The sequence below is a fragment of the Triturus cristatus genome, chromosome 4_2 (assembly GCF_964204655.1).
Source record: "Triturus cristatus chromosome 4_2, aTriCri1.1, whole genome shotgun sequence".
In the NCBI taxonomy this organism is placed as follows: domain Eukaryota; kingdom Metazoa; phylum Chordata; class Amphibia; order Caudata; family Salamandridae; genus Triturus; species Triturus cristatus.
The window spans coordinates 599,788,991-599,801,745 of record NC_140586.1 but is presented as its reverse complement, the minus strand read 5'-3'; the positions used below and the strand labels follow the sequence as shown (position 1 = coordinate 599,801,745).

General features: G+C 43.0%; 1 protein-coding gene across 1 annotated transcript in view; it reads left to right on the top strand.

Annotated features, from left to right (window-relative positions):
* The window catches only part of TNNI3K (TNNI3 interacting kinase), a 2,902,528-nt gene that overhangs the window by 2,075,702 nt on the left and 814,071 nt on the right, over positions 1-12,755 (top strand). The gene's annotated exons all lie outside the window — the stretch shown is intronic.

The window sequence follows — 12,755 nt, the reverse complement described above, 5'->3', positions numbered from 1 at the left end:
CCTTATATAGTTGTTCGTGGATTATTATGCAGTAAGAAGAATTGTTGACTAATTGACTGTGTATTAACAATGTTGTCCCCTTCATTCTTTCATGCTGCGAAAAAGAACTATCAGAATGTGTCTGTAGAAAAGGCCTAGAACTAATGAGCCCGGCCCTTTAACATATGTACTCTACTGTAGAAAAGATTTGAAGCAAAGTCTAAGCATAGTTTTTTGTACTGGAAGGATATCTTTCCAGTACAGAACCTATGCTAAACATCACACAGGCACATTTGCACAGTGGCACAGGAGTGCAGGCTTGGCTTATGCAATCTAATGTGTGCTAGAGCCTGGGGGGGGGGCAACATCGCTATATCTTAGTAGACATGGCTTTGCTCTGCTCTCTCCATTTCAAGCAACACAATGCAGTAACATTGGGTGCTGCCCCGGTTGCATGACTTTAAAGTCAAGCTGTACCATACTGTTTAGATTTTTTGTCTTTAAATGGTCAGAGGAAATATGTTTGCCTTGTCGTGAAGAAGAGGAACCTAATGGTGGTATTATTCAGGAGCTGTTCTTCCAAAGAAACAGTGGAAAGAGTCAAATCCCTCTTCAAGTAGCCTGGAACACCATCAAGTTCAGCATGTGCTCTGTTCTCACCCATGCAAAAACATTGGGTGAGAAACTAGAGAAAGTTATCTCATGTTTTTTTTTGTCACTACTTCATGAGATGGACAATTGCAAAATATACTTAATTTGCTTGTATGTAATAATGATCAAAGCCAATACAGCATTTGACTCTTTATTTTAGCGTGGCATGCATCCCTGCCTTCATTTTGGATACGAGGATTCATTTCACACTACAAAATAGCACCAATGGACATGCACCACAAACAGCAGCCACTCATGATCTGGTCATCCACATTGTTCACATGCAGTCTCACAAAAGTTTTGCCGCCTACCGCACATTTGTAATAGCACATTAGTATGTAACGTGGTGTAATTGCATAACGTTGAGCAACAAGCGTAATGCGAAATTGCCAAAATCAAGGAAGATAAGCTAACATAACTGAATTTTCACCCAGGCTTTGTAATTAACCTGTTTTATGTGCTTTATTGGGCCACACACACCACTTCATGATAGGTGGAGAATAGAATGTGAATGGATCATTAAAAAACAACAAAGGCTGACCACGAACCTGCAATTTCATCTGTAAGGGTGTTTAACCCTGGACATAAAATTCCGCATGCAGAGATTGCAGATTTTTGGCAACTCTGCATTCCACGTAGAACATGGAGTTACCGAAAACTCCACGCTCTGCACCGGAGCAGAGCTTTTTTTGTGTTTGCGCACCCAAAATGCATTTACGGGAATTTGGAAGCGACTTACCAGGTGCCTGCAATTGCCGACAAGATCTTCCATCCGTTCACGAGTGCCACAAGATTTGGTATCCAGCCGCACTGTCCCGCAAGAGTGTGCGATTGTGAACACTGTATTTGGGCGTGCCATCGGACTTCAGGCGAAAGTTTCGTGAAGATTTCTGGTCCCGAACATGCAGAATTTAAAATCTTGAGAAGAATCTCTCTTTCGAGAAGCATCAAAACCTTCTCGAAATGATGATTTGGATTAAAAAAACTCCTCAGATTGACATTTGGCTGTACTTTTTTGTGCAAGGAGTCTTTTTTATTTTTTAACTTTTTTTTTAAGAGGAAGGAAGTGGCCCAGAGTCTCCAATTTCCTGTTCCTGTCCAGCAGGCTCCTCCCAGTGCTTTGTCCATCACCTGTTCACTTTTCATTTGGATTTGGAACTGGAAGGATTCCTCTTTGTTTCTGCTGCATCATATATCATTGAATTTGGGGACTTTTGAATTTGAGATTTCACAAGTAAGTTGGAAAATTGGTGTTGTTTTTTGAGTGGGGCATTGCACCTACATTTTTTTGTACTTGTCATCGTTTTTTTTAAATGTATTGTGCTGGGTGGCCTGTAGTTTCAGTAGGGGCCTAGTTGTTTCTTTGTAAATAATTGTACTTCGTTTATAAAGGAAACATGTTGCACAGTTCACTACATTTTCTACAACTTTTGAAATCAATTTACAATATTTATTTAATTCACTAGCCCAGTAGTCTGCCAATAGGTCATTCAGCCAGTATGCCCAGAGCTACTCATGGGTGCATGAAACAACTGTTTCTGTGGTGTCTGTTGAATTTAAACATCATGTAGGGGATGGATGGCATTGGATTGAAATGCAACATGTGTTTTTGGGGGGTATTTCCCTTTTTTCATGTGTGTTAAATGAATGCCTTTGTTGGGTGTGTGTGGTTGTTGTGTAACTTCCAAACCTTTTTTAGCCCTTTGGATTTTCGTTTTTGGCATTGTTGAATTAAAGCTGTGTTGTTTAGCATGCCTCCTTTGTCTGGCCTGTGTGTGAGTGTGTCTGTACTAGTGGGCCAGCATTTGCCTTGGCTGAGCCTCCCCGTGTGGCCAGGGGCTATTTTGTATAGTCTGTATCCATGTAGGCCTGCTTGGGTTAATTGTTTTCCAGGCCTCCTGCTGGCTGTTGTTGTGAGTGACTGACCATGTGGCTGGTGGCCATTTTGTGGTGATAATAGTACTTTTGCTATAGACCTGCATGTCTTCTTTCCTTTGTTCCTCTTGGCTTATTGCTTCTTGTTGTGGGTGGCCTGCATGGCCATGTGGCTGGCGGTCATTTTGTGAAGGCAACGAGTGTGCTTTTGCCATAGGCCTGCATTGTCTGTCTTCACTTTCTTGTTGTTCTGGTCTGCCTGGCCATGTGGCTGGTCACCATTTTGTGAAGGCAGCCAGTGTGCTTCTACATTAGGCCTGCATGTCTTTCCTTTGTTCCTCTTGGCTTATTGCTTCTATCCATTGTCAGCTGCAGGTCCCTGGATGTTGAATCACACGTGACGCACAATGCCAAACTGGGTCCGTTACATTTGTATGTTTGTTGTTTTCCCTTTACTTTCCTATACTTCCTCAGTGTACTGTACACTAGTACACCAACCATGAAAGTCCTTGTTTTTGTCAAAGTCTCACAAATGTCAACACTGTATTGTTATATTTTTTTTAATAACTGAGGTAATACATTTAATAATATTAATAACACTAACTAAGTTATATATTAAATTTGTTTGTTTTTTACTAGTAGTAATTGAGCCACAACAATGAATGCCACATTTCACTGATGTTCATCTTGCTTCTTTGCTTTTCGGCCACAAAAGAGGAGGTGACTTTATCACCCATTGCACTGCCAGACAGAATTCCTGCTGCACACGTCACGTCACGTGTGACCACAGACATCTCTTCAACTTTTGCCACTGCGCCCTGCTGACATCTTCAAGATGGCCCCAAAGATAGGTATCAGGTCCAGTACCAAGAAAGTTGCCAGTGAGAAGAAGGCACTGCCACTTTCAAAGACCGGTTCTTGCCCATGTTGCAGCATCGGTGTCGGGGAAGAAAGCTGGGAGCAGCACACCCGCATCAGTGGACCCACCCACCCCACCAACCTAGGCCCAAGCCCATGTCTGGTGCAGAGGCATCCAGTCTAATCATGAGACCAACGCCGACGAGCAGTGAAATTAACTTATTTTTATCGCATAGTAGTAACCAATGAATGCAGGGAACTGAGATAAGTGGGAAACAACAGCTGCAACCACCCCCAATAGTAGTTGTTTCTTCCGAAGTAGGGGCAGTTCAGGAGATAATGCTTCCTGCAGAAGAAGAGCAAGTCACTCTTTCAGATCCCCAGTAAGGAAAAGGAGGGTTAGTCCATCAACTTTTTCTTCAAGCCTACCTTCTGATGATCTAGACACCACTTGGATCCCGCCTCAGTCTGAGTTGGAGATACGCTGTGCCCACGAGACAAGGCTAGGGAAGGTTCCTGAAAGCCTTAGAGTTATGGAGGTAGATGTAGAAGAGGAGGATGATGACAAACCAGTCATCATGGAAATGAGTCCCTCCCCAGTGGAGACCGACACTAACCCATCCCAAACTACTGTGAGGGATGTGGCACAGATACCGCCAACACAGATGATACCACCAACACTACCTCCAGCTTCTATATTTTGCTGACAGTGATCTACATCCACCACAACCACCTCAGGAGAAGTAGGTACTGCAGAGAGTCAAACTTCATGCCTACCTACCAGTTCATCCAGTATTGCAAGTGGCACCAGCAGCGCCAGAAAGTTGACCTCCCTAGTTTGGGACTTATTTTTGGTTAGCAGGAAGGAGGTGAATATTGCTATATGTTCCATTTGTGGACAAGGTGTTAGTCAGGGTAAGCTTAGTACAAACTACGGTACCAGAGGCCAAACATCCCATCTGCAAAAACACCACTTGTTCCTGTGGGGGGCGCACCTTAGCAGCTTGAAAACTACACCCATTGTTGTTGGTGAAGATGAAGAAGTAGAAGATCCGATCACAGTGGAAGGTGAACAAGAGGGAGACATTTTCTCTGGTACACAAAGTAGCCCAGTCCCCAGCAGTGCAGTGGTACCGCTCACATCCCCACCAGTAACATCGCAGTGGCACAAGACTAAGAATAAGGCTGAGACACCAAAGGGTCAAAGGCAGAGAGTACTGCAACGAAAAAACATGTGTTGAGCCTAACAACATCTGGCGTCAAGAAGTCACCTGCATCAGTGCCCCCAGAAAAGAAAAAAATCCAGGCTTTCATTCTCAGCATGTTTAGGTCGGAGGAGCAGTACAAACGCAACCACCCAACGGTACGTTTGTACAACGCAAAGCTGGCTAAAATGTTAGCGCTGGACACCTCACTTTTTCTTTTGTGGAAGGGTTGGGTTTTCTTGAATTTGTAACAGCCATCTTCCCAAAATAGAAGGTTCCCAGCTGGTCCTATTTCATTAGAGTTGCTGTTCCAGCACTACATCATGATGTGCTGGAATTGCTCGGAAAAGCTTTGCAGCAGAGTGCTTTTCACACTACCTACCTGACAACAGACATGTGGACCAGTTGCCAAGCTACTGATTACATGTACATCACTGCACACTGGATCTCTTTTGTGGGGGTTAGAGAAAAGATATCTGCAGCGGGTGTTGTTGACACTGCTGAGATTTTAAAATCCACTCAGAAATATGCAACTGTAGCCATGTTAGCCATGGAGAAATCTCATACTGCCACAAACATTTTGGAAGACTTTGACAGCAAGGTTTTTGAATGGCTGCGACCAAGAGGGCTTACCATTGGTTTTGTTGCCATGGACAATGGCAGTAATACAGTAAAGGCCATGGCCGATGGTGGCTATTTCAGGGTCCTATGTTTGGTGCACTTAATTAACATCATTGTTCAAGAATTTCTGAAAAAAGAAGACCGACTCAGCAACTTACTGACCACCTGCAGAAGAATCTGCACGCATTTCAGCCATCCTTTTAAAGCCCAGAAGCAGCTGAGGACCATTCAACGTGATAATAGGATGCCAGTTAAAGCACTTATCTAGGAGGTGCCAACACGTTTGAACGCATGCAAAGACGGAATGCTACTGTGAAAGGTATGATCATTGAGATGGAGCAATGAGGTCTAGTTAAATGCCTGACAGAGATGGTACTTCCTTTCGAGCTCTTCACACGTGAAGTCAGCTATGAGGGCTGTATTATGGGCCAAGCATCACCAATATCTTACTCTTTTATTGCCGGATTGGATTTGCAACTGTGTGCAGTCTGTGAAGAAGTAAATCTACTTCTCCAAGTCCTGCTCTTGTCCTGAATCACCCTAAATCCATTTCCCTCACGCTAGACATTGGATGGAGAATAGTACAAGAAATGTGAAATGTGTGCCTGCCTCATTGAGTGCCTCCAAAGAACCTAACTATAACTATCCTCCTTTCAGAGCCTAGAGGGAAGGCCCCCTAAGAACAGGTAAATGATGGCATGCATTGGACGCTGCCTCCGAGTGATTGGTGTTTGTGTTGTTGTTGTGCATGATGTCTACTAGTATTTAATCTACACACAAAAAAGTGACTCAAGTTAATATTTCCCTTCTTGTTGTTCAATAACAAAATTGTACTACTGCAGAGTTGGACACCATGATGATGACCATACAATACTGGCAGTCAGTCAGTAGGATCGGAGATGATTGATGGAATAACTCGGGCATTTCATGAAGTGGCCTAAAAGGTAAACAACAACCACACCAGACCTACATGTCTGTGTAGTGGTGTAGGCAAGTGTAGTGGTATGACTGACAGCGGTGCATTTATTTAATTACTTCATTTGGAAAATGCTATGTTGCTATGTTGCTGTGTATGTGTGCTTAATGCTGCCTGGCTCAAAAATATCTAAGCTAAGTAGAGGTTAGTTGGGTGCTGCGGACCTGCTCCTTTTGTGTTGTTGTAGGTTCATGCTGGAAACAGAGTAGACATGATTTAGCCATGCTGCCTCTGAAAGATTTCTTCTTGCACTCCTCCTTAATTTATGCAGTTTAACTTTACTGTTCTCCTTGATTTTTCAATATCCCTTTTGTTTTTCCATCTACACATACTGCTGGCCTTTACCCTGTGCTATACTGGAAAAAAGAACTTGCACTTACCTTACCAATCCACATCCGCCAGGCAGGCACCCAAGATTGACGGACGGAGCATCCATGGAAGGAAGGACTAAGAGGAATGCCGAAATGCAACTCCCAATTTGACCATAACATAGTTATAGTATCATCATTTCATTTGATTAATTTTTTCTTTTCAATCATTATGACTGTGTGTGTTGGTCTTTATTATGTTTGCTTATATTTGACTCCTACATATATTTTTAAATTTTCTTTGGTAGCTTTAAAAGGAAGCCCGGTACAGCAGCAGAACATACAATGTATATAACTTGGGTCTCTCTGGGGGCAGACAGGCAAGGCAATTGCTTCATAATAATAATTAATAATATACTATTGCCCTGTACTACTAGTCTAGTACTACTCATCAAGTCATAATTATGCCTGCATTTCCTTTATCTCCCTCAACAGATTTATGATGGTCGTCTGCCAAGATTGTGTGTTGTCCATGTGTAGTGTTTGTCAAACCTTTCCCTCAAATACCCCTTCCCAACCATTCATCAAACCCTAACCTTCATGCCCCAGGCTGTGTTATTTAAATTGAGGTGTGACTAAATTAAATTTACACCAATAATTGATAACACACTTGCTGGGGCAGATGTGGTAAAAGCAACACTAACTCAAGGCAGGGTGAGGATCTTCTTCTGCTTGCCCAACCATGCTCAGTATTCACAAGTAAATTATTTTCCAGAGGAACATAATGCATCATAATTACTTTTCAGCATCGATTCATCATCCTTCCAGCACTAAAGGTTATGCTTGTCCACTTCATAGGTCAAGTCAACTTCAGTTTGTAACTTGTACTAGGCTAGCCCCACCACCATTATGTTTTATTTTACTTTAGCATTGCTTATCATCATCATGGTTTCTTGTTTGGCAGTCTTCTTGTGTACTGTACTTCTACTACTCGTTTCGAGTCCCCCTTAGGAGACTGACTGTCTCATTTTCTTTTTTGCAAATGCTGCTGTCATTGTCTACTACTGCTTCCACCACCACCATGGCATCTTGGGGAACCAAACCATCATCACCATGCAGCCATTGCTTTGCCTAAGTATAAGTAAACATCAATCATAGGTGAGAGAAGAAGTTTGGGAGAGGTATAATTAATAATATGGGAAATAATTAATTAATTCACACACCCACACCCTTCCGAGTCCAGTTGCAGACTGCATAGACTAGGAGGAGAGACTGACAATACTAGTAGGACAAGTCACAAGTGAGGGTACCGCATCTATCTGTTGGTGTGTTACACTATCGGCAGATTATTTCAATCAAAAACTGGCTGTGGCCCTGCAGCAGCAAAGGAAACTGTGTGAAGTAAAAGTTTAACCCCCCCCACAAAACATTTACATCATATGTTAACTTTATCTATAAATAATTTATTCACCTAACAAAATAAACTAATTGAAAAAAAAACACAACACCTGGCCCACCCCTCTCCCTAATCGCAACCAATGTCTAAAGATAAAGAGTCCAATGTCCAAGTCCATAAATATAAACCCCAACTTTTCCCCAAAGCCCAATTTCCACCCACCCAAAAACAATTTAAAAAGGGCAAGGCGACTGAGTTCTAGCGGCAGGCTCACCGGTTACTCTCCAGAACCTTTATCCGCTCCTCTAGGCACGCCATCTGGAGGAGCATGCAGCGCTTGAATGCTGTACAGTTGCATCCACAGTGGGGGTGCAGTGTTCAATGAAGTGTGGTGGCGGCTGCCAGACCGCTGCGCCGTATTACTGGGGGGGGCCTAGCTGGGGCCCGGGACATCAGAGGCGGCTATAGCTGCTTCCGCCTCCTCCTCCTCCTCCAGAGCCACCAGCCGCCGAAATTCTGTACAGATGGCCTTCAGCTTTCCGGTGCTGGGCCATTGCTGCTAACTCCTTCCTGTTTATTTGTGCTTTTGGTTGGGAAGGCATAGCTATATCAAGAAAGAAAAAAGACAATTGTAACCAATTCTCTTAGCAAAACAGTAGCACAAAATTAATTCTACACATAGTGGCACAGTAGCACTAGCAAGCACAGTACATAACATTGCCTCGGCCTCTAACATTTGTGGGAGTTTCAGGCATTACCACTACTAGGCACTATGGAGTAGACAAGTCTTCTCTTTCTCTCTCTCTTGTGTAGCTAAATTAACCTTGTTGTGGGCACGCCAGCTCAGTCACTTTGCGCCCTAGACAGACATAATCATGTCGCAGACTCACGTTATTTTTATTTACTACTGTCTGCAGGTGGGGCAACTGTAGTCTACAACTACACAACTATCTTATTTTTCTATTATGGCCATACTCTTTTACATCAATGGCAACTGCTCAATTTCACTTTCACGCTGACCACTACAACAAGGCAGATGATAGCTGATCCAAATCATCATTGATTATATATGGGAGGACGTGAGGTACTATTGATTGATTGTGTAACCATGCAGCCGATAGGACACCCATGGCAGGCTGACACTGTCGAAAATGACATAGGTAGAGAGTGGGCCTCGGAGTCGGAGGGAGGCGCTTGATAATGGGTTTGTATGGGTACATTCATACACAACATATATGCTGTGCTTGAAAACTACTGTGAGTCAAGGGAGTATTCTGAAATACAACATTGAGTCAAAAACCGTGGAAAAAACAGTCCTTGTTTCTCTTCCCAGCGATGTTTCCATTATCATTGCATTGCTCTTCTAGCATTATATATTTTTTTAATTCTAATCTTATTCTATTTTCCTTGGCTTTGCTACTCTGGCACAGTTTATTTTCCGTTTACATTGTCTTCATCCATTGACATTCTCCACCTATGCTATGATGATTCAATACCATCCAGTCATCTATCCATTCAATGTAAACATGGCTATCATTCTTCTTAATCTCTCAACAAAGCTTTCACCAACAACATACATTCGTATTTTTTTAAACCACCACCCATGCATCCTTCCTTGCTTGCGTTTGAGTTTGAACCATGAAACACCCCCGGAGGATTCTTCCTATCACCCATACAGTTTCACCCACCCAGGCAGGCATCCTTTCTTTCACCTTCCACCCATCCTTCAAACACCCATTCATCCAATTTCTATCAGCCACCCATGCATCCCATGCATCCTTCTCTGCCAGTCATATAGTACATGTCGCCCGTCCTTCCTCCTTCCATGCTTCTTTACCTTTTCGTTCAACACATCCATCAAGGTCGTCTGACTCTTAGGGGGAGATTTACTAAAAGATTTTGCGCCGTGTTTGCATAACAAAAGTGACGCAAAATGATCTTTTTTTTTGTAATTTACTTTCCAGCGCTAAACATATTTAGCACTGGAAATAACGTAAAAGTAATGCAAAACAGCGCATTGCGCTGCTTCGCGTTACTTTGCGCCATGGAGGCGTACCAAGGGTGGAGCATGGGCGTTCCCATGCAACCACCCAAGGTTTCTCAAGCTAAACCCAATTTACTAAAAACAGTATGTTAGTCTCACACACATACCCTAGTTCAGTGGCGCTAAGGTGTGTGCATGGCGCACAGCAGCTTTAATCAGCGCCGGCACAATGGAAAGGGGAGGAGAGAGCCATATCTTTGAAGATATGGAGCTCTCTTGCTCCCTCCCTCGCGCAACACAGCGCAGCCTCGCAGCAGGCTGCGTTGCGGGGAGATTTATTAAATCTCCCCCTTAGTCTTCTTCATAAAACTTACCCAGCTGAGTTGAAGCCAGATAGAAGAGGCCATTAGTTACTCAAATCCCGCTGCTAATGCTATTGCTAATGCTAAGTAAAGGGTGTCTACTTCAACCGTTGTTCACAACATAGTCTCTCTCAACAGTACAGTGTACACCCTTGCAGCAAGTGTGTAACTATTGTCAATAAGTAAGGAATATAAGTATAACTTACCACCACCTGCCACTGCTGCTGGCTCACCCACCCCTGCATCAGCTGCCGCATCTGCTCCCTCCTGGCTGGCGTCGCCTGTTCCGCCGCAGGCCCAGGCACTGGTGGTCGGTATGCCTAGAAAAAACATGACATATTTTTTAGATGCCATATACGCCTCCCCATATTTATTTTATATATTTTTTTTCACCAGCAAGATTGAAAATACAATACATACATCACCAGTACAAATCGGGTACTAGAGTAGACAGTAGTATGTCCTGTCCTATCAAAAATAGTAAAATATCTGGTTGGGCATTTTGTTGGCAGCAATTGTAAGAAGAGGACAACCCAAAGGACTGGACTCGGTGGATAGAGCTTTTGGTAAATATGAATTTTAAAACTTTAAAAACTGGGCAAGCTACAGACAGACGAATAGTAGTACAGAGTTAGAGACAGTTAGATTGATGTAAAAAGAGAAAAACAGACAATAGAAAAATATAACTCAGTAGGTAGGTAATGCAGGGATAATGCAGGGATAGCAAGAATTTAGAAACAGATAGATTGAAGAAGATTTGGTAAAAAATAGAATTAGGAAACGGAAATATTAGTTCAGAAAAACTAAGGTGCAGTAAAAGTTTGGGAAATATAATTATTAATATTAACAACAGGGGGACTTATTCTGGCCAGCAGCAGAGCCCTTGGTAGAGGAGCGATCCTGGCCCTGGGAGGCATCTCCGGCTCCCGCCTTAGACCCTATTGTCTTCTTGCCCCTGGATGCTTATCATGTAAGATATAAAAAAGAGACAAAAATTGATTGTGTGAAACAAATAAAACATTATTAAAAACACTCTAAAAACATTTTGGACAGGAAACAACAATTGCAATAAAATTGACCTATCTAATCTGATCGACTAGTAGTATTGCGGACCGTCTAGTTATTATTTATTAATCCAGTGTTTCATTCCGATTCCAGAATCCTAAACCTAAGTACTACCTAGCCCACCTACCCCAAAGACATTGGAAATGAATTGACCAAAAATATATTTCCATCTTCTAAGTTTCAATATCATTCAAAATCAACAATAAATCAATCCACTTTGACGGGCCAATTTTCACTATGTCTGCTTTTCCATTTATTTTAGTCCTCGAAAATGCTTAGATGGACACATGCATATTGCATACACCACATTTTTGGTTTTTTGCTGCTGATATACTGATGAGTTTCTATATTACTCACTCACTAACAAACTACAAAAGGTTCCACTGAGGCCTGGAGTCAGCAGCACGTGACAGAATTTCTCTAAACTCTCTTACATAATCAACCCAACTGAGCGCAAAGTTGCAAACAAGTAAGATTAGTAGCGCCGAACACCTGTATAGTGTCTAGAAGAATAACAATCACATATTATAAGATTTTTAAATGTAACTTGCCTGCATATCAGCAACAGCATTCTTGCTATTTGGGAAAAAAATTATATTCGCAATAACACATAACAGAATACACAATAGTACTATAATTAGCTACTCACCAAGCCCCATGACCTCAACACCTAGCAGGTCCAGCAGGTTCTGCTCCCGGTCCAAGATGTTGGACCACCAGAGAATCAGCTGGTTGTGGGTGCGCCGGATCTCAGAGCAGAGAAACACTGCTCAGCGCACCCTCGCCCACCGGCGGTGACGCTGCTGGGTACCGGAGCCGGAGCCAGGCCTGCCGCCTGCTGCCAAGGTTAAGTGGAAGTGGCGCTTTACAAATAAAACAAGGGCAGCTACCTCCACCTCGGAGAAGAGGGTCCCGGGCTGCAACCCTTCTGGGTGCCGTCTTCCACAAGGAAGGCGGCTACTGGTCGCACTGGCCTTGGCTTTCCCCCTCTTACTAGCCTTAGCCATGGTTCCGAGGGGGGGGGGGAGCAGGGAGTGGAAAAGAAAATGTAGAAGTACAAAATAAAGTCAGGAGAAGAAGTAGGACAGTTGAAAAAAAGAAAGTAATAGAAAAACATTACAACAAATGCAGTAAAAGTAGAAATAAAATGCAAAATATACACTTAGAGAGAGAGAGGGATAGATAATGAATACAAATAAAATCAGAAAAACAGTGTAAGAAACAAAGGATTGAAAAGATTGGAGGGGGATGAAAAACAGGCCCCAAAACCATGCAAAGAGTAGAAAAACAAGATGACGATGCCCATTGGTGACCGTGTGGTGAAGTTTGCGCAATATTTCCCCCGACCACCAAATCCGTGTTGCTGAACGTCAGAAACGTCTCGCGAGCAAACGCGAGTATGCAGAACAAGCAACTCCGCATGCTTGCGGTACTCCGCTCAGCGTTGCAAAGTTTTTTTACCACTTCGTGTAGGT